The following is a 21,167-nucleotide window of genomic DNA, read 5'->3' as shown; positions in this document are numbered from 1 at the left end:
AGGCTGTGCCGCATGGCCTTTCCCAGTTTGAAGAGACACTTGGCCAACAGTCTGAGGCAAAGAGGCAAAGAAGGAAGGCCCATAGCCAGGGAGACAGACCAGGGACAGACTGCACTTGCTCCCAGTGTGGAAGGGATTGTCACTCCCGGATTGGCCTTTTCAGCCACACTAGACGCTGTGCCAGAACCACCTTTCAGAGCGCGATACCATAGTCTTTCGAGACTGAAGGTTGCCAATATATAATATATAGGTAAACTTATGTAAATTTATTCAAAATTTAAATGTAAATTAATTCCCCCCCCAGCCCCCAATATAGCGTCAGAGAGACGATGTGGCCCTCCTGTCAAAAACTTTGGACACCACTGCTATAGGATATTAGTGGGATGTGCATAAGCATCAACAGGCTCTCTCCTTGTTTTGTTTTGATGGAAAGGGAAAAGCCTTGAGAAGCTGCTTTCAAACAAATGAATATATTATCCTTTAACAATAAATATTAGGATTGTTCTAATGGGTACTTCTGTAATGATAACTTTATATATTATAATGTTTATGCAGGGGATAGATAGAGTGGATACAGGGATGTTCTTTTCTCTCTCTCACAGCCCCAGAACCAGGGGACAGTCACTCACATCAAGTGTCAGGACCTAGATACAAGGAAGGGCACCAGGTTGCAGGTCTCTTGTTGTTGTGTGTTTTCCCTTGGGCATTTGGTGGGCCACTGTGAGATACAGGAAGCTGGACTGGATGGGCCTATGGCCTGATCCAGCAGGGCTCTTCTTATATTCTTATGCAAGAGACACCAGGAAACAACTACTTGAGACAGCTCTCATCTGGGGTGAAGAGAGACACAATCCTATCCCCTCTTACCTGGGAGTAAGCCCCATTGACTCTAATGGGACTTGCTTCTGAGTAGACAGGCATAGGCTTGGGCTGACAGTTGCTCTCTCCCTCTGTAAAGACGAGAGGTGCACCACTTTAAGAAGGGCTGTTTTGCCCATTTAGCAGGGGCAGAATATTAATAAACAGTCCCCAAAAATGCACCCAAGTCCACAATCTTACACACACTGACCTAAGCTCCCTGGAATAAAAATGGGACTTGCTTTTGTGTAAACATGTGTTCAGTCGCACTGCAAAGTGCTATACAGTACCAGTGGTACAAAGAGTTAAAGCGAACAACTTGAGAAAGGGATTCAACCAACCAAATATATATGCTGTGGCCGAGCGGAAGGGGAAAGAAAAACATAGGTAGTTTTCTCTTGCCAGGCCATATCCTGGTGAGGCAAGGCTTATGTCCACTGTAAACTAATTAGCCTCCCTCCTTTCCCCAGCAATAGCCCTAATGTGGAAAGTACCACTGTACCCCATCACCAGGTAGCTTACCTGTTTGAACTTCAGAGGTCCTCCTCCTCCCTCCCTGCCCCAGACAGCAGCTTGATAGCCGTACACCTGTCTCCATTCCGCCTCTTTCCCAATCCCTCTTCAACCTTTCTCCCTCTACTACCCACACCCTCTCCCTCCTCCAGGTACTGCTTTTATCCCTGAGGGCCCTGCCCTCTTCAAGTGCCTGCACTTGCTCAGCACATGGACTGCATACGGCCCTGGTGTTAACCCCATGCTTCCCATGCCTGTCCGAGCAAGGGGCCACTGTTGACACCGCGCCTGATCTTGCATGTTTCCACTACAGAAATAGACATGCTTGATGGATCACCCTGGGCTTCAGCCTGTCCCCCCACTCCTGCTTCCAGCTCCTCCTTTCCAGGAACCAGATGATGTGTCCTCATCGCTACAGCGAAGGGGGTATTATGCACGCTCTAGGTGCACTGCCTGAAAGCCCATCCCACACCTTCTCCGTTGGGTGGCAGGGTCAGGATCTGCATCATGGCTGGAGGCTGGGTCAAGAGTTTGGGCCACAGCAGTCCTCCACCAATGGGGAGCCACACTCCCCCCCCAAAACCTCTAATCCCAGTTTATAGAGAACCATCTCCCCCAGTTTTGTAATGTGATCATGTGTTCTCACATGAGAAACAGAGAGAGAGAGAGGACTCAGTCATTATTTGGCACCTTCTTCGGTTGTTACGCCCCCCCCCCACTCAATTTCCCCCACTTCCTTCACGATCATGCCCAGAAAGCACAGCTTAAGTCAATTAAATCCAGCCCTTTGAAATCTATTAAAAGCCTTCCTTTAGATTAATTGGGATAAATGTGGCTAAGGAGAGGAATACTCCCACAGGTGAGCTATAGCAGAACAGTGCTGTGGGCCCAGATCAATCAGGGCTCTCCCTATATGTGACAGGGGGAAAATGCCCAGGGGTAAAACGTGGAAATCCCCTATCATGGTGAAAGAGGCATGGATGGGATGCCTGATTTTCCCAGCAAAAAGCATGCACAGGTGAACCTCCTCTCTTTGGATTCGAAAAGAAAACAGAGCAGAAGAGGAAGTGTGGAGATGAGAGTGATGGGCTAGAGCAGGGGTGCTCAATAGGTGGATTGCGATCTACCGGTAGATCGCGAGGCAAAATGAGTAGATCGCGGAGTGCCGACCCCCCCCTTCAGGTGCCTCTGGGAGGAAACGCCGGGAGTAAGGCCCATTGTATTCAATGGGGCTTACTCCCAGGTAAGTGTGGCTAGGATTGCAGCCTCACAGCCTAATCCTAGGCATGTCTACTCAGGAGTAAGTCCTGTTATACTCAGTGGGGCTCAAGGTACACCAACATACATTGCACACATAAATGTTATATGTTATGATGGCGCGAACATTGTAAAAAAAACTCTGGTAGATCTCCGGGCCTTGCTGGGTTTCAAAGTAGCTCTCGAGCCAAAAAAGTGTGAGCACCCCTGGGCTAGAGTATGCCTAGCCCCTAGCTAGCCCGTCTACTCTCATTTCCCACTGCCTTCCCCCTCTTTCTTTACAAATCCAGAGAAGGTATGGCGGTCTTCTTCTCCCTGAAAGAGCACTACTTTGCAGGCATCAGAGGTCAACCTGGGTTACGCATTCATGCGCAAGTTCGGAGTGGCCTTCATCACCATCCCAACCTAGTCATCAAAATATGAAACTTTGTCCCTGGACAACAAACCAAATTCAACCCTGAAAGCGTGTTGACTTTTGAGTTGGCTTATTCCATGCGTTCTTTTCTCTCCTCCCACCCCTTAAGTACTGGGGGGGGGGGATGAGCCCTTGCACCCTACCCCAAGAGAAGAACGCTGCTGGTGGCATGCATCCTTCTGGTTTCCAAGGAGCTCCGCGCAATCACAGCAAATCATAACTGACAGCCATATGGGCGAGAATCGGAGAGTTTGTTTTTTTGTAACGCAAAAGCACAATAAATATGCGTGTGGGTTGGAAGGCTTTGGAACAGCATGTGAGCAACACAGGATTCTTTCTTGCAGGGAGGGAGTGAGGGCAGAGGTTTATTTTATCTGCTGCGCACAATTTTAGCCCACCCTCTCTCCATGGAACTCAGGGTGGTGTAGGTGTCTCCTACTTTTTTATCGAAACAACAACCCTGTGAGGTTGTGTGATGATTGCTCCGTTTTGGCCCCTATTTTTGGCCTATTTTACCGTATTTTTAGTCGTTTAACTTCCCAGAAGCTCTTGTGCAGTTGCATAAACCTGTCCATCTGGGTCAAGGGAGTGATCAGGTGGGTTCCACTCCGCCAACCTGGTGACTTCTTAAAAAAGCAACTGCTGGGGCATGTTTTGCAAGCAGCCTCAGTTTGGAAAGGCCATTATTTTTTTCCAGAGATGTGCTGTTTATAGATTCAGCTTCTCTTCCTGTCTGGAATGGCTACCCCAGGATTCATATGTGCTTAGTGATTGGACAGCCAAACCTGTCCATCTGGATGAAGGGGGTGGGATGGAGTGACCAGGTGGGTTCCGCTCCTGCAACCTGGTAACTTGTTGACATCATCAAAGCAAAGCTATATATTTCCCAGGTCACAGGAAGTGGGAGGGAGGTTGTTATTTGACATAAGAAGAGCCCCGCTGGATCAGGCCAAAGACTCATCCAGTCCAGCTTCCAGCATCTCACAGTAGCCCATCACATGCTTCAGGGAGCACGCAAGACAGCAGACACAACCTGCATCCTGGTGCCCTCCCCTGCATCAAACTTTTCTGTCAATCCCCTGAGTGACCCATTTGCTGGGAGCTCCGAGAAGCGCACCCACTTGCTCACCCACAACTGCAGTGGCTGAGGATTTTTTGCTCAACATAAACAGCTTAAACTAGGGATCACCTTATGATCAGGGATCTCTTGTTGCTTTGTCAGCTGAGGGCCCAGTCCTATCCAATTCTCCAGCGTCAGTGCAGCCGTGCCAATGGGGCATGCACTGCATCCAGTGGTGGGGCAGCAGTCCCAGAGGCTTCCTTAAAGTATGGGAATATTTGTTCCCTTACCTTGGGGTTGCATTGCGGCTACACCGGTGCTGGAAAATTGGATAGGATTGGGCCCTCAGTGGCTCCAGCCCTCGTGCAAAGTGCAAACTTCTCCAGGTTAACAGAGGAAGGCTTTGGGAAGTTTTGTGGGCTGGTTGGCAACCTTCAATCTTGAAAGACTATGGTAGAAGCCTACAGCACCCGGTATTCCCAGGCGGTCTCCCATCCAAGTACTAACCAGGCCTGACCCTGCTTAGCTTCTGAGATCAGACAAGATCGGGAGATAGTGTTCAGTATAGGGAGATGGCTGGCAACCTCCAGTCTCAAAAGACTATGGTATAAGCCTACCGCACCCGGTATTCCCAGGCGGTCTCCCATCCAAGTACTAACCAGGCCTGACCCTGCTTAGCTTCCGAGATCAGACAAGATCGGGAGATAGTGTTCAGTATAGGGAGATGGTTGGCAACCTCCAGTCTCAAAAGACTATGGTAGAATCCTACAGCACCCGGTATTCCCAGGCGGTCTCCCATCCAAGTACTAACCAGGCCTGACCCTGCTTAGCTTCCGAGATCAGACAAGATCGGGAGATAGTGTTCAGTATAGGGAGATGGTTGGCAACCTCCAGTCTCAAAAGACTATGGTAGAATCCTACAGCACCCGGTATTCCCAGGCGGTCTCCCATCCAAGTACTAACCAGGCCTGACCCTGCTTAGCTTGCGAGATCAGACAAGATCGGGAGATAGTGTTCAGTATAGGGAGATGGTTGGCAACCTTCAGTCTCGAAAGACTATGGTAGAAGCCTACCGCACCCGGTATTCCCAGGCGGTCTCCCATCCAAGTACTAACCAGGCCTGACCCTGCTTAGCTTGCGAGATCAGACAAGATCGGGAGATAGTGTTCAGTATAGGGAGATGGTTGGCAACCTTCAGTCTCGAAAGACTATGGTAGAAGCCTACAGCACCCGGTATTCCCAGGCGGTCTCCCATCCAAGTACTAACCAGGCCTGACCCTGCTTAGCTTCCGAGATCAGACAAGATTGGGCATGTGCAGGCTGACAATTTTGAGTAGCCTCCCATCCATCTGCTGGGCATTAACAGTTGCTGCATCCCATTGGTGGAAGCCTGTCTTTGTGCTTTCCAGTCAAGTTCAGGCATCTTCCATCCACCTGATTGTACTTTTAACAACTTCCCTTTCTTTCTTATACTGTTTAATTCCGTTTTCATTTAGAGTCACGTACATTTTGACCTTAACATATGCCCCTAGGCATATTTCTCAGTTTGCCTCCTGCTCAACCGGATGCCCCTTTTTATCTCAGCTCCTTTGAAAAATGCCTCCAAGGGAGCACCTTGAGTGTTCATGTTCATGATCCTGCTCCTCCATTGCAGACTGGAGTTTGAGGAGGGGGTTCAAGCTGCTGATAAGTCAAAGACCACAAGCCTGGTGCTCAATGCTCCTTTTATTCTAGCATGGTGGTTCTCAAACTTTTGAGCACCAGGACCCACTTTTTAGAATGACAATCTGTCAGGACTCAGCAGAAGTGATTTCGTTAACCTGGAAGTGATGTCATGGCTGGAAGTGACATCATCAATGGAGGCTTCAAACCTGAGCCACGATCAGCCAACGGCCCCATTAACGAGCACGCTCATGCTGTTATTTTGCGTAGCTTGGAGTGCAAACATTTCAGCTCAGAAGTTAAAGCAGAAGGCAGACTGGATCCTTCCGCAACCAAACAGCCCTCCCCCCTTTCTAGCGTCCCATCTTCCCATTTATTTAGGGCAAAGCACCCTGCCTCTCTCCCACTGGGAGCCTGCCTTGTCCGGCAATTCCATGCCCTGTATTTTCAGCTCTGTGTTTTCAATGGTGGCTGAGCCAGGTGCTCCGCGACCCACCTGAAATTGACTCGCGACCCACCAAATGGGTCCCGACCCACAGTATGAGAAGCGCTGTTCTAGCAGAATTGGAGAATGAAGTTCTAGGGAGTTAGAGCTTGTCAACTCCAGTTTTTGTAGCTCAGAGATGTTTACAATGCAAGGCTGCCTGTGTGTCTGTGGGTTAGGACGCTCCCACCGTTTTCCCCCTTTAACTTGTCATCCCCGGGAAAAACGACCAGTCAGCTGCCTGCGCTCTCTAAAAGAGCATTTTCTGGTTCTAATGAAAGGAAGTACCTTTCAAGTCAGAGATTTGTATGACTGCACCTCCGTTCGTGCCTTTGTACAGTCTCCAGATTTGTGTAAATGAGACGTGTTCTTGACATTCAGACTTAACAAAGACATCAAGAGCTCCAAATTATGTCAAAGAGGAGCCAGATAATAGGGTGAATAACCAAAAAAATATATATATATTGGAGAGGGAAAGACCCCACCCCCCCAAAAAATCTCGCTTGCCTATTATTCTGTTGGAATTCTTCTGTTTGCAAAATACATTCAGGCTGATTGAAAAGTGCACCTTGCAAGCCTAACATCATGGCAAAACTAGAGCAGATTTCTCCGAGAAGTGATAAAAAGTATTCTCCATTGCATGCCTGTGATCTCAAAGCTTCCTCCTCTCAAGGCTTGCTATAGGCATTGCCAGCTACCCAGAAAAGAAAGGATTTCCCTGCTCCTGTGCCCTTAATGACAGTTTGACGTGTGGACATCAGTCAGAGAAGCTTATCTCAGCAAGCAACTAACTAGTATCATTTGCTTGAAGGGCAGATGTTTCTGAGTGTTGATAAGGTGCTGTCTGGCAGCAGGGTGAAAAGAGGGCCAGTCCAAGTTCTCTCAGTGTTGGAATGAGTGGCAGGAGGGTATAGTGGGAAGAATGTTTGCTGTGAACTAGGAAAACCTGAGTTCAAATCTCCCCTTACTTAATGATGTGCTGGCCCCTGCTCTTCCCCCTCTGCAATGCTCTAGCTCAGGCGTCTCCAAAACCCCAGCCTGGGGGCCAGATGTGGCCCGCGGCAAGCCTCTATTCGGCCCATCTCCTAGAAGCCTCTGGCCCAGTTGACCAAAAAGTTGTAGGGTGGGACAATGGGAGGTCCATTTAAGTTGGGCTGTGTTGGTGCTTGGAGAAATCCTGGGCATTTGAGCCCATTCATTCATTTATTCATTCATCTAAGTTCCATCTCTAACGTATTTATTTAAATTTTATATTTAATTTTTCTTTCCGGCCCTCGACACCGTGCCAGATATTTGATGCGTCCCTTTGGCCAAAAAGTTTAGAGACCCCCGCTCTAGCTCAGCTCTCCCCTTCACTCTTCCTCTTTGCCCCCCACTTCTTTTTCCCATCCAGGGAGTGGAAGGAGTAGCACTGAAAGTAAGTAGATAGACAGAAATGGGCACCCCCCCCCATCAAACTGCTGTCTGAGCCACCCACTTCAGTTGGCCTCATAGATGGGCTGGACTTGACCTTAAACACAAACAAATTTGCCCTAACCTAAGCGGCTGCGGACTGTGAAACCTTTTGCACCCAACATACGGACAGGGCTGTGGAAGTGGAAGTGGAATATATATTATATATTGGCAACCTTCAGTCTCAGGGCTGTGGAAGTGGTTGGCACCCACGTCCAGTTCTTCATTACAGCTCAGCAGTAATAACAGTACCTGAAATTCCAGTGGAATTAATTATTCTACAGATGGCTCCCATTACCCCTCCAGGCAGATATTGGGCCTGTTGAGTCCTGGTTCCCCAGCATCAAACAAATAGCTCAAACAAATGAGGAAGGGAGAGGTTCCTTGCCAAGTGTTTGCTCAGGAGCAAGAGGCTGCAAAGAAATAAAATAAAAATGAGGCAGGCAGTTAGGAGCAGGGCTGCATATATATTCGGACCTGGCCATGGATGTACAAAACAATTGACAATACTATACTATCAAGAAAGTAAAAAAACATATGCAACAGAGTCGGGCCCTTTTCCAGACCACTAAGTCCCCATAATTTGTAATGGTCCCCGTCCCCCCCCCCCCCCCAATAATCAGCCTTGCCCATCAAAGCAAGGTCAGGCCTAGTTAGTACTTGGATGGGAGACCGCCTGGGAATACCGGGTGCTGTAGCCTTCTACCATAGTCTTTCCAGACTGAAGGTTGCCAACCATCTCCCTATACTGAACACTATCTCCCAATCTCGTCTGATCTCAGAAACTAAGCAGGGTCAGGCCTGGTTAGTACTTGGATGGGAGACCGCCTGGGAATCCTGGGTGCTGTAGGCTTATACCATAGTCTTTCCAGACTAAAGGTTGCCAACCATCTCCCTATACCGAACACTATCTCCCAATCTTGTCTGATCTTGGAAGCTAAGCAGGGTCAGGCCTGGTTAGTACTTGGATGGGAGACCGCCTGGGAATACCGGGTGCTGTAGGCTTCTACCATAGTCTTTCGAGACTGAAGGTTGCCAACCATCCCTGCCAAAGAAGACTGCAAGGAAGGGGAGGATTGCTGGGGACCAGAGAGGCAACCTTCCGACCAGCAAGGCTCTCAGCAAAGTTAATTCCTTGGGAAGAAGGTTATTAAAGCCTCATTTTCCACACAAGCTGTCCGTCAGAGAGCGCAAGCATGGAGCATGAATTGGGGGCAGAGGAGCACCTGGGGCTTTGGCTGGCCACTCTGTGGGGGGCTGGGAAGGAATATTTTTTTAGCCCTGCTTGCTCTGATTCTTGGGTTTGTCTATGTTATTGTTGCCTTTCCCTGGGGGGGTTTTTCATGGCGTATTTTGATTCAATTTGAATTTGGCTGTCACTAATTCATTATTTCGCATTTGTCACTGTGTCAGGTTAGGGGACAGGGATCTGGGTGGCAGCCAGACCCGGAGTGTGTTCTCACTTCACTGGTTTCCTCCACCTTCCAGCCCTGGCTTCTTTGGGATTTCCCTCTTTGGAAAAGCTGCTGCCATCCACGTTTCCCCCCTTTCCTTCTCCCTGGCACCCCCACACCCTTGTTTAGAGCGGGTGATGCTTAGCACTGATGCTAGGGGCCAACAGCTCATACTTCTCTTTTCCCTAAGGTACTCCTCCTCTTTCAAGAGTAGTCTGTTTCTCCATTATTGGAGCAGGCAGCATCAGGTCTGCTTTGATGGAGAATGTAGAAACCTAGAATTGGAAGGGTCATCTAGTCCAACCCCAAGCCTGGAGCAGGAAGTCCAGAGCATCTTCTGCAGGTGCCTATCAAGCCTCTTCTTGAAGGGGGCTTCTCCACTGGGGGAGAAGCCACCACCTCCCTCGGCAATCTGTTCCACTGCCGAACTGCCCTGATCATCCAGATTTCTTCCTGGGGTACAACTGCAATCTCCTCTCTTGCAGTTTGTAACCATTGGATCTAATTCTACTCTTAGAGGCAGTTGAGAACAAATTAATGCCTTCTTCCATTGGACAGCCCTACAGATATATTTTTTACACCTGGACCTTTCTATGTTTGTCTGCTTGCTTGTTAAATTTGTACCCCACTTTCCTCCCCCAAGGGCACCCGAAGCAGCTTACAAAACCAGACCGCCTCATTCAAAACAGTAGTTTACAATATACACATTAAAATAACTTTAAACACCAAAACAACCTTTAAAAAAAATTGCAGCAAAGCACGAAACCATCAGCGGTCACCACTTATGGGAGGGCAAGCCTGTAACATCTAATCAGTGTGGAAGTCATTTACAGAAAATTCAGATGCTGGGGAAAAAAACAACACCTGAATTAAAAAGGCTGGTTGGTTAGCAACCTTCAGTCTCGAAAGACTATGGTAGAAGCCTACAGCACCCGGTATTCCCAGGCGGTCTCCCATCCAAGTACTAACCAGGCCTGACCCTGCTTAGCTTTGGAGATCAGACAAGATCGGGAGATAGTGTTCAGTATGGGGAGATGGTTGGCAACCTTCAGTCTCGAAAGACTATGGTATAAGCCTACAGCACCTGGTATTCCCAGGTGGTTTCCCATCCAAGTACTAACCAGGCCTGACCCTGCTTAGCTTCCGAGATCAGACAAGATTGGGAGATAGTGTTCAGTATAGGAAGATGGCTGGCAACCTTCAGTCTTGAAAGACTATGGTAGAAGCCTACAGCACCCGGTATTCCCAGGCGGTCTCCCATCCAAGTACTAACTAGGCTTGATGCTGCTTAGCTTCCAAGATCAGATGAGCTCAAGCATGTTCAGGGTAACAGCTGCTGGGTTCAAAAGGCTAATCTCAAAAGAAAGGTCTTGAGGCCATGTTGGGAAGCCTCTAAGGAGGGAGCAGTTCATAAATGGAGAGGGAGGGAGTGCCATAAGATTAATGCCACTACTGAGAAGGCCCTGTTTCTTGCTGTTGCCCTTTCCGCCTCCATGAATGATACATGCAGAGCAGATGCTTTGTATATGCAAAGCAGATGCTCTGCCACTAAACCACTTCCTGCAGTGAATAATCCGCTTCTCCTCCTTATGCACCATCACCAACTGCTGCTGGGAACTGTCAGAAAAGGTGCTGTGGAGTGGGGTGCGCTGGGTGTTGCAGAGTTCAAGCCGAGGTGTGTTGGAGTCCCTAAGTCAGCCGTTTTCAACCACTGTGCCATGGCACACTGGCGTGCCGTGAGCGGTTCACAGGTGTGCCATAGGAATTTGGGAGAAGGTCAGTTATTAGTAGGGCCAATTGGAGAAGTGTGTCTCGACCCCCCCCCCGGCAGCATGGTGTGCCTTGTCAATTGTCAAAAACCTGATGGTGTGCCTTGACCATTTGAGTGCCTTGTCAGTGTGCCATGAGATGAAAAAGGTTGAAAATCACTGCCCTAAGCAATGCGCAGGACACCAGCAGATGTTTGCTCCCGGGTCCTGGAAACGTCCTCCTAACATCATTAATGGCAAAAACAATAGCTGCCTCTTACTGAACATAATTATGACAGCTAGCCTAGGGGGACGATAACAGACACCTTAATGACCCGACAGGGTATGGTACGATCCATGGATCACCTTGGCTGCCCCAACATGTGCCAGCAAGCTGCAATAAGCTTCCACCTCCCAGCGCATGTGTGTTCTTTGGGACAGATGTGCAGGCAGGCATCACCCATGACGAATGACATGCTCTTGGCATTCTTCCTTCTTGTGCAGAAGTGCTTTCCGCCTTGGGAATCATAGTGCCTGAAGTGGCCCTAGGGAACCAACAATAGAATTCCTGGCATTTGGGATATTCCCCTCCTCCCCATACACAGATGTGCTTTCAAGCCCAGTTCCCTGTTGCTTTTTCATGCTCTTTAGACCGCTCAGCTCCTCTCTGCTTTCAGCTGAACTAATGTTTATAGGCGACAGGAACCTTCTAGCAATGAGGTGGGAAGCAGGTCTATGGCACTCTTAATGGTGTGTTGGGTTAGGAGCAGGTTTGTTCTCTCAGTTGAGTCAGTTCCATGACTCATCTTGGCCTGGTTCCTGCTCTCCCCATCAACCCTTCAGTGTTTAGCATTCCAGCTTCCCTGCCTGCTTCCCTCATGCAAATACTTTCTTCCCGTGTTTCGGTCTCATTCCATCTGTTCCATGTGCTTGCTCACTCTCCTGTCTACACCACTGGCATGGTGCTCAAGAGAGGAAGTGCCCACAGCATTCGGTTCGTTTGGGACGAGTCGCAGTCCCCCTGAAAGCAGCGGTCTTCTGCTTGTCCAATGCCGGGGTTAACCTCAAACCCAAGCCTGCAACATGGGTCCCACCACAGTGGCGGCGCCAGGTGGTTGGGAGCCATAGGAAAAAGCCTTGCACTGCAGCTTCCATCTAACCCCTAACAACACATTGGATGCTACCATGGTCATCAGTACTGAGGTCTCAAGGTTCGGACTGGCCAACTGAGCCCTCTGATGGGCAAGGGCTCTTGGCCAGTTCCCAATCTGGCCAACTCTTGGCCCACCATCAAGAATTCAGCGGGCAAGAGAGGCAGGCAAGTCAGGGACCATAGTTCCTCTGATTTTCCTGTCCATTTGTGACCATCAGTACACCCTTCTGCAGTATCTATGGTACAATGGAGGTGAGCAGATTTTGCCAGACATCCTCTGTTTTTCAGCACCTTTCCAACCTGTCCCTCAAATGAAGGGATTCACTGTATTCAAACATGTGATTCTGTCTTACCCTGAGATCAGGGGCAGATCCAAGAGCAGCATGGGTATGTGGCACCCCCAGCTGTCACACCAGCGGAGAAGGGTGGGGAGGGGTGCCTAATGGGTTGGGGAGCACCCCAGGAGCCCAGGTCTACCCGACTGAAAGAGGTGGCCCCAGAGGGCAGTCAGTGTGGGAGCCCAGGTCTTTCTTCTCAGAAAGAAGCCCAGGTCTACCTGCCCAGCAAACCTCAGCCATGGAGGCCAAAGTTCAACCAGGAGCTCAGGTCTACCTGCCTAGAAGAGTTGGCTCCAGAGGGCAGAGTCAGAATGGGAGCCCAGGTTGACCTGGCAGGTAGAGATCACAGGTAGGTTTGACCACAGAGGTCAAAGTTCAACTGAGAGCCCAGGTCTACTACCTGATCAACTTGGGCTTTGGAGTTAAGGTAGTCTCATGCCCCCCCCCCCAATCTAAACACTGGATCTGCCCCTGCCTGAGTTAGACACCTGCAGTCATGGAAGTTGCTCTTTCTGGCAGGGTTTTTCCCCAGCCTGACCAGGAAAAGCCAGTGATTGAATCTGGAACTTCCCGAATGCAAAGCAGGAGCTGAGTCACTAAAGCCTCTCCCCTTTATTCCGCCCCCACACCGTATTTATTTCTTGGAAAGAGCCTGCATTTCCATTCCCCAAGGGCCTTCCCAACCAGCTTCCCCAAATTATTAAAAAGAAAAAAAAGCACAGCATTAAAAAGAACGAGACCACTCACTGATATTTAAAAGCCACATAAAGACAGAAGACAGTGACAGTGTCACAGCAAAGGGAGTAAGAAACCCCAAGCTCCAGCAGCATCAGAAGCAATGAACATCACAGAGCATTTCATTCATTCATTCATTCATTCATTCACTCACTCACATTTTTATACCGCCCTTCCTCCAAGGAGCTTGGGGCAGTGTAGATGGTTCCTTCCCGCCTTCTGTCTTCACAACAACCCTGTGAGGTAGGTGAGGCAGAGAGAGAGAGAGAGTGACTGGCCCAAGGTCACCCAGCTTCGAAGGGATTTGAACCTGGATCTCCACCTTATGTGCTGATTCAACCCGACGTTTGCACATCAGCGTCTCATTTGGGCATGCCGCAGCTCCACAACTAGAGCTGATACGGCCAAACCCATGCCGTTTATGGAATCAGCGCCCCAAATATATCAAAGAATAGGGGCACAGTCCACCTCAGACGTAAGTCCTATTTTGTTCAATGGGGCTTACTCTCAGGAAAGTGTGGTTAGGATTGCAGCCTAGGTCTAACTTCCAAAGCACCAGAGCCAAAAATTTTGTTGCTTGGCCCTTTTTTTGTTGTCATTCTTGATGCTGTTCCCCCAGGACCCTAAACTTGTTTCATGCCAGTCCAAGCTGCCTGGGGCATGAGGCTAATCTCAAATGTCACTCCTCTGTGACGCATGGATTTCAGCCTCACTGATCTCTTTCTTCTTCTTTTACATCTCCCATCCACCCTTGTAGTTCCCACAGTAACAGGACCATTACATCCTGGAGAACTGTGTCCTGGACAAATGAACCCCAGTAAAGGACATTTGCACCCATTCTTTTTACCTCCCAGATATTTGTGTCCCAATATATGTATACTTCTGTTAGATGTACATTTTATTTTTCAAACACAAAGGTAGGGTTGGGGTGAGGGCTAAGATAAGAGTCCTAAGATATATAACCCATATATAACTGAGTTTGTGGCCCAGTTATAGTGAGACACAAATAACCCGGAATGCCAAAAAATAAAATAAAATGAGATACCAATGATTGGGAAGCATTTGACCAGTACACAAATACAGTACACAAATACCCTAGTACTGGTTCCTTCCAGTCTACAGAGCTTATGTCCTGAGTACACTTCTGTACTGCAAGTCATGAACTCTTCGCTCACAACAGGAGAGGAAACTGAACGCTTTCCACATGCACTGCCTCCGATGCATCCTTGGCATCACCTGGCAGGACAAAGTTCCAAACAACACAGTCCTGGAATGAGCTGGAATCCCTAGCATGTATGCACTGCTGAAACAGAGACACCTGCATTGGCTCGGTCATGCTGTGAGAATGGATGATGGCCGGATCCCAAAGGATCTCCTCTATGGAGAACTCGTGCAAGGAAAGCGCCCTACAGGTAGACCACAGCTGCGATACAAGGACATCTGCAAGAGAGATCTGAAGGCCTCAGGAGTGGACCTCAACAGGTGGGAAACCCTGGCCTCTGAGCGGCCCGCTTGGAGGCAGGCTGTGCAGCATGGCCTTTCCCAGTTTGAAGAGACACTTGGCCAACAGACTGAGGCAAAGAGGCAAAGAAGGAAGGCCCATAGCCAGGGAGACAGACCAGGGACAGATTGCACTTGCTCCCGGTGTGGAAGGGATTGTCACTCCCAAATTGGCCTTTTCAGCCACACTAGACGCTGTTCTAGAACCACCATTCAGAGCGCGATACCAGAGTCTTTCGAGACTGAAGGTTGCCAACAACAAGGTTCCTGCCACCCTTTCAGAAATCAAATGAGAGCAGAAGTGTGGAGGGGGAGCAAGACTAGTGACCTCAAGAAGGTCCTCACCCAACTCCTACCCAGTGGCGTTGCTAGGGAGGACACACATAAGGGGGACACACAGGGTGGTTCTAGAACAGCGTCTAGTGTGGCTGAAAAGGCCAATTTGGGAGTGACAATCCCTTCCACACTGGGAGCAAGTGCAATCTGTCCCTGGTCTGTCTCCCTGGCTATGGGCCTTCCTTCTTTGCCTCTTTGCCTCAGTCTGTTGGCCAAGTGTCTCTTCAAACTGGGAAAGGCCATGCTGCACAGCCTGCCTCCAAGCGGGCCACTCAGAGGCCAGGGTTTCCCACCTGTTGAGGTCCACTCCTCTTCAGATCCCTCTTGCAGATGTCCTTGTATCGCAGCTGTGGTTTACCTGTAGGGCGCTTTCCTTGCACGAGTTCTCCATAGAGGAGATCCTTTGGGATCCGGCCATCATCCATTCTCACGACATGACCGAGCCAACGCAGGCGTCTCTGTTTCAGCAGTGCATACATGCTAGGGATTCCAGCACGTTCCAGGACTGTGTTGTTTGGAACTTTGTCCTGCCAGGTGATGCCGAGAATGCATCGGAGGCAGTGCATGTGGAAAGCGGGAGGGAGAAAGTGGGGAAAGGAACCACTATCAGCTCCTCTCTGTACTTCCTCCTTTCTTCTCCTTCTCCTGCCCTCTTTGTCTTTTGAAAGGGGAAAAGGCATGGAACCACAGGGAAGCAGGAGGAGAAAGAAGATGAGGGCAGCGCCATCTTCAGCAATAGCCACAGATCCACAGCAACCTCTTCAGCAGAGCAGTTTGGCCGCTGTCCATATTGGACCACCATGAATGTTGGTCAGTGCTGAAGCTTGTGGTAGGGATCAGCCAGACACACAACTTCGCCCTGTCATGCGTCCAGGGAGGGAAGTCTCCAGGGAGGGAAGACCAAGAGGGAAGTCTCACTGTTTCGTATGCTGGGGGGCCAGGGCGATGTTCCCTGGTGAAATATTACCCTCTGCAGAACGCAGTCAACACAGCCCAGGCACAAATATTTCACAACCCTGCGTGCTGCCATTTCCACCTTCACAGGGTTAGAACAAAACAATACATCACGCAGGCATTGCTGCAGGGAGAGAAATGAGTGGGACATGTTCTGGGTGAAGAGCAAATTGGAGAAGGAAACAGCATGAGGCTGACGGGACAATTCCTTTCGGTGTGGGTGGAACATTGCAACTCTACATTTCAAGCCTTTCTTTATTTTTATATTCCTGTATTGAAACAAACTTTTGGGGTTCTGGGACCAGGCTACCTTAAGAATCACCTCCACCCGTTGGAAGCTGCCTGGTATTTACAATCAACCTGGCAGTCCTTTCACTCTTGTCGACATCACATTTTCACTCTTGCTGACACATCTTGAGTTGACTTGTACCAAAGACGGGGCCTTCTCTATAGTGGCCCCACACCTCCAAAAACCCTTCTCTGAGGGGATCCACCAGTGACTGGTAGATGGGTACTTTCCTATTGTGCCAAGCTTTTGATGGAGGGTTTTTATCAGTGACCAGTCTGCCCTTCTGTTTCCTTGTTTACAGCCCAATCCTATGCATGTCTACTCAGAAGTAAGTCCCATTACAGTCAATGGGGCTTACTCCCAGGAAAGTGTGGATAGGATTGGGCTGTTAATCCCTGCTGCATGCTGTATCAATTGGTTTTTGATTTACTAGAGCAGCGTTTCTCAAACTGTGGGTCGGGACCCACTGGGTGGGTCTTGAGCCAATTTAGGTGGTCAGTGTAGCACCTAACTTAGCTGCCATTGAAAATACAGAGCTGAAAATACAGGGTTCAGATCTTCTGGACTGGGCGGTCTCCTGGTGGCACGATGGCACGAGTCGCCACTGGGGCATTTGGTGGGCCGCTGTGCGATACGGGAAGCTGGACTAGATGGGCCTATGGCCTGATCCAGTGGGGCTGTTCTTATGTTCTTAACTACAATTCCCAGGAAGCCTTGCAGGTCTCTTGTTATCTGGTGTTCTCCCTGGGGCATTTGGTGGGCCGCTGTGAGATACAGGAAGCTGGACTAGATGGGCCTTTGGCCTGATCCAGTGGGGCTGTTCTTATGTTCTTAACTACAATTCCCAGAAAGCCTTGCAGGTCTCTTGTTATCTGGTGTGCTCCCTGGGGCATTTGGTGGGCCGCTGTGAGGTACAGGAAGCTGGACTAGATGGGCCTATGGCCTGATCCAGTGGGGCTGTTCTTATGTTCTTAACTACAATTCCCAGAAAGCCTTGCAGGTCTCTTGTTATCTGGTGTGCTCCCTGGGGCATTTGGTGGGCCGCTGTGAGGTACAGGAAGCTGGACTAGATGGGCCTATGGCCTGATCCAGTGGGGCTGTTCTTATGTTCTTATGTTCTTATGATGCTTTGCCCTGAATAGATAGAAGGAGGGGTGCTGGAAAGGGGGGGAGGGCTGTGTGGTTGGAGAATGCTTGAATTCTGAGCCATGCAAAATAGCAGCACATGTGCATTGATGGTGTCACTTCTGGCCATGACATCACTTTCAGGTTAATGACGCCGCTTGTTGGCGGGTCCTGACAGACTGTCATTCTAAAAAGTGGGCCCTGGTGCTGAAACGTTTGAGAACACTGTGGCAGAGCTTCTTGTTGTTCTACCCACCACCAGGGCCTCTGAGAGGAATTTTATCAGGGGGTGCAAAGTTTCTTTTGGTTCCCTTTGCAAGGAGGGAGGGGTGGAAGAGAGCAGGGGAGGGTGGTGATGGGCGAGCAGAATAGGGGCAGGGAGGAGCAAAAAAGGATAGGGGGGAGGTAGAGACAGCTGGAAAAGTCTTTGGAGCCCAGGTCTACCAACCCATGTGGCATCAGTAGCATCCCCAGCATCCCCAGTCATGGTGTCCTCAGCATCCTGTGCAGGCAACAAGTCTGAGTAGACTGGAAAACGTAAGATCCCAGGAGATTTCTGGGCCCCCTCCTTTGGCTTCAGGGCCCCCCTTTTGACCCTGGGCCTGGGTACAAATTACCCCCTTTACCTCCCTCTCCTAGGCTCGGCCCATCACTGTCCTTCCCTCCACTCTTCCTCCTCTGCTTGCTTTTCCAATACAGGGACTAGAAGGAGGAGGATGAGTGGAGCGAGTGGGTGGATGGAGGTGGGCGCCCCTCCCAACCTGTTGCCTGAGGCATCTGCCTCAACTGTCCTCATGGATGGGCCAGCCGTAACCACAATGCTACACCAGCTCTCAATATTTAGGAAGAGAATACTAACAGGCCCTTCTTCGGATCCAAGATGGCTCTCTTCTGCCCATGCGTTGTCCGGATCAACGGAGCACCTTTGGAACCATTGTTTCCTTCCCGTGAAATGGCGTGCAAACAGGCAAATCAACGAATTAATCTGTGAAAGGAACTCGTGCTGTTATTGATGCTCCCAAAGTTTCTTATCTGCTTGTTCTCTGACGGTGCCAAGCAATTTACTTGGCCAAAAAAAAACAAAAAACGGAGGTTGGGTAGGGAGCCCGGGAAGGAGAAAGGAACTTCACACAGTTCACGGCAAGGGCTGAAAAGATGGTGTCATGTTTTGGTCTGAATCCCAGAGGGAAGGAGGCCAGGAGGACGAGAAGGCTGGGGGGTGTGTGTGTGTGAGGGTTGCAGAGCTGTTCACCATATGGCTCAGTCATCTTGGAAGCCTTCCTGACCCTTCTTTGATTGGAATTTCTGACTCTACACTTGCTGCGCCTTGAGTAGGAAACAATTTCCTGACCACATGTTACTTTTTATAGATGCCCCCCCCCCTTTATTGCCAGCTTCTTCGGGAGTTCAAGACTGTTCCTCACAGCCTGGAAAACAATGTTCAGCTGCGGGCCTTCAAAAGCATCCAAAAGAGCGACCAGCCTTCAAAGCAATGCCTGCTCCGGAAAGGCAAAGAAGGCCACAGTTGTACGTGGCTGTGCCATCTTCTGCCCTGGCTAGTCCGGGGCTTGCAAAGAACCCTGCCAAATCTGTTCTCCTTTGCATTTGTTGGAACTTCCCCTCCCTTTCCAGTGTTCTTCGCCACTGGCCAAGGAGAGCTGCCAGCAGCCTTGGAAGCCCTCCCAGCACACCAAAGTGGTGAGCTCAGAATGAGAACATGTTCTTGGGTCCAAACAGTCCCTGAAAAGCTTTTACTTTGGATCTTGCATTTGGGCGGAAGGAGACAACCGCTGCATGGAGAGCACATGCCCTTTGCAATCACTGGAAATTACAGAGAACATGGGAAGAGCCATAGGTCCATGGCAGAGCCTAGTTCCACATCCAGAAGGTCTCCAGTTCGGTTCAATCCTTGGTGTCCCCAGAAGGAAGCACCGCCAGGAATGACCTCGCAGAGGCATCACCTGGACCTACTTCCATACAGCCTTTCCTTCAAGGAGCAGAGGGTGGCACACTTGGCTCTTTGCACTCTTTTTATCTTCACAACAACCCTTAGAGGTAGGCTAGACTGAAGGAGAATGAGTGGTACTTATAGGGAATTTGAACCCACCACACTCTGCGGTGCAGCCGTCAGTGCCTTAGAGCTGACTTTGGCCGTGCTACTTCGCAATGAAGCTATGAGGGTGACACTGATGTAGTTCCAACCTCGCAGAGTTGGTGTGAGATGCAATGAGGAAGAGACACCACATGCACTCCCTTGAGCTCCTTGCAGGAAGGTTAGGATAGGAGTGTCGTATCCACTGCGCCAAAAGCAGCAGCATAGCTAAGGGCGTGCAGGGGGTAGCAATTGCACTGGGTAACAAGCTGGAGGGGGGCCACAACCTGAGCTTGACACTAGCGGCCAACATTGTGAAAACCTTGGTATTTTCAAATAATACCATCATGTTATATACCATTCAATGTGGAATTTAATGCAGAATGCAATGAAACATACTGTGTCAAAATATCTCTATTCTGTCAAATGTTATAGCCAAATAACCAGAAAATAAACACCCCAACTACATTATATAACAAAAACTGGATTTTCCTAACTCAAAACAGACCAATGAGACTGATTGTCCCAAGAGCCAATTACGTAGGGGTTGTTATGATACAGCAGGGAACCAATAAGGTGTTAATATGGGGGGGGGGGACCTGCAGAGCAAGTGGGCAGCGAGCTGCTGGGGGGGGGAGAGGCAGATTTTCCCCCATGTTCACTTTTTTAAAAGCACATGCCAGATCTCGTCTGATCTTGGAAGCTAAGCAGGGTCAGGCCTGGTTAGTACTTGGATGGGAGACCGCCTGGGAATACCAGGTGCTATAGGCTTCCACCATAGTCTTTCGAGACTGAAGGTTGTCAACCATCTCCCTATACTGAACACTATCTCCCGATCTTGTCTGGTCTTGGAAGCTAAGCAGGGTCAGGCCTGGTTAGTACTTAGATGGGAGACCGCCTGGGAATACCGGGTGCTATAGGCTTCTACCATAGTCTTTCGAGACTGAAGGTTGTCAACCATCTCCCTATACTGAACACTCTCTCCCGATCTTGTCTGATCTCGGAAGCTAAGCAGGGTCAGGCCTGGTTAGTACTTGGATGGGAGACCGCCTGGGAATACCGGGTGCTGTAGGCTTCTACCATAGTCTTTCCAGACTGAAGGTTGCCAACATTCATTCAGATCTGACATCACTTTCAGGGCATCATTTCGAGCTTGGCATCGGGCTACAGGAACATTAGCTACACCAGCCATTTTCAACCAGTGTGCCGTGGCACACTGGTGTGCCATGGATGGTCTGCAGGTGTGCCACAGGAGTTTGGGGAGAGAGTCATTTATTAGTAGGGCCATTGGGGGATGTGAGCCCCCCCACCAACAGCATGGTGTGCCTTGTCAATGGTCAAAAAACTACTGTTGTGCCTTAACCATTTTAGTACCTTGTCAGTGTGCCATGAAATGGAAACGGGTGGAAATCGCTGAGCTACGCCACTGCCCAAAAGTTCCACCCCACTGAATGTGAGCAGTGGAGGCCTCAGACTGTAGCTAGTGAAAGGCTTCGTGAGCGCAAGAGGCTCAACAATCAATACCCTGGGAGGAAAATCCAAGTGTGTTGTTAATTTATGTAATCCAAAGAGAGTCCCTACATGAGATCTTATCACCCAGTAGCAGTTCACCACTTCTGGCACTGAGGAAGCAGAAGCTCAATCTCTTCGGTCTGCCTTCCCCGGCTCAGCATGAACTTTCAGCCCCATTGCGCACTCTAATTGCTGCAACCAGTAGAAGCAAATTCACAACCTACTTTCCA

At 49.6% G+C, this 21,167-nt stretch overlaps 3 pseudogenes; 1 reads left to right on the top strand and 2 right to left on the bottom strand.

Annotated features, from left to right (window-relative positions):
- Positions 1 to 4,713: 4,713 nt before the first annotated feature.
- LOC136634568 (5S ribosomal RNA) lies at positions 4,714 to 4,836 on the bottom strand (annotated as a pseudogene).
- Positions 4,837 to 5,169: 333 nt separating this feature from the next.
- Positions 5,170 to 5,292, bottom strand: LOC136634961 (5S ribosomal RNA; annotated as a pseudogene).
- Positions 5,293 to 20,377: 15,085 nt separating this feature from the next.
- Positions 20,378 to 20,500, top strand: LOC136634962 (5S ribosomal RNA; annotated as a pseudogene).
- The last annotated feature ends 667 nt before the right edge of the window (positions 20,501 to 21,167 follow it).

Source organism: Tiliqua scincoides, chromosome 14, assembly GCF_035046505.1.
Source record: "Tiliqua scincoides isolate rTilSci1 chromosome 14, rTilSci1.hap2, whole genome shotgun sequence".
NCBI lineage: Eukaryota > Metazoa > Chordata > Lepidosauria > Squamata > Scincidae > Tiliqua > Tiliqua scincoides.
Note: the sequence above shows the minus strand (reverse complement) of the source record. Positions and strands in the feature narration are given on the sequence as shown.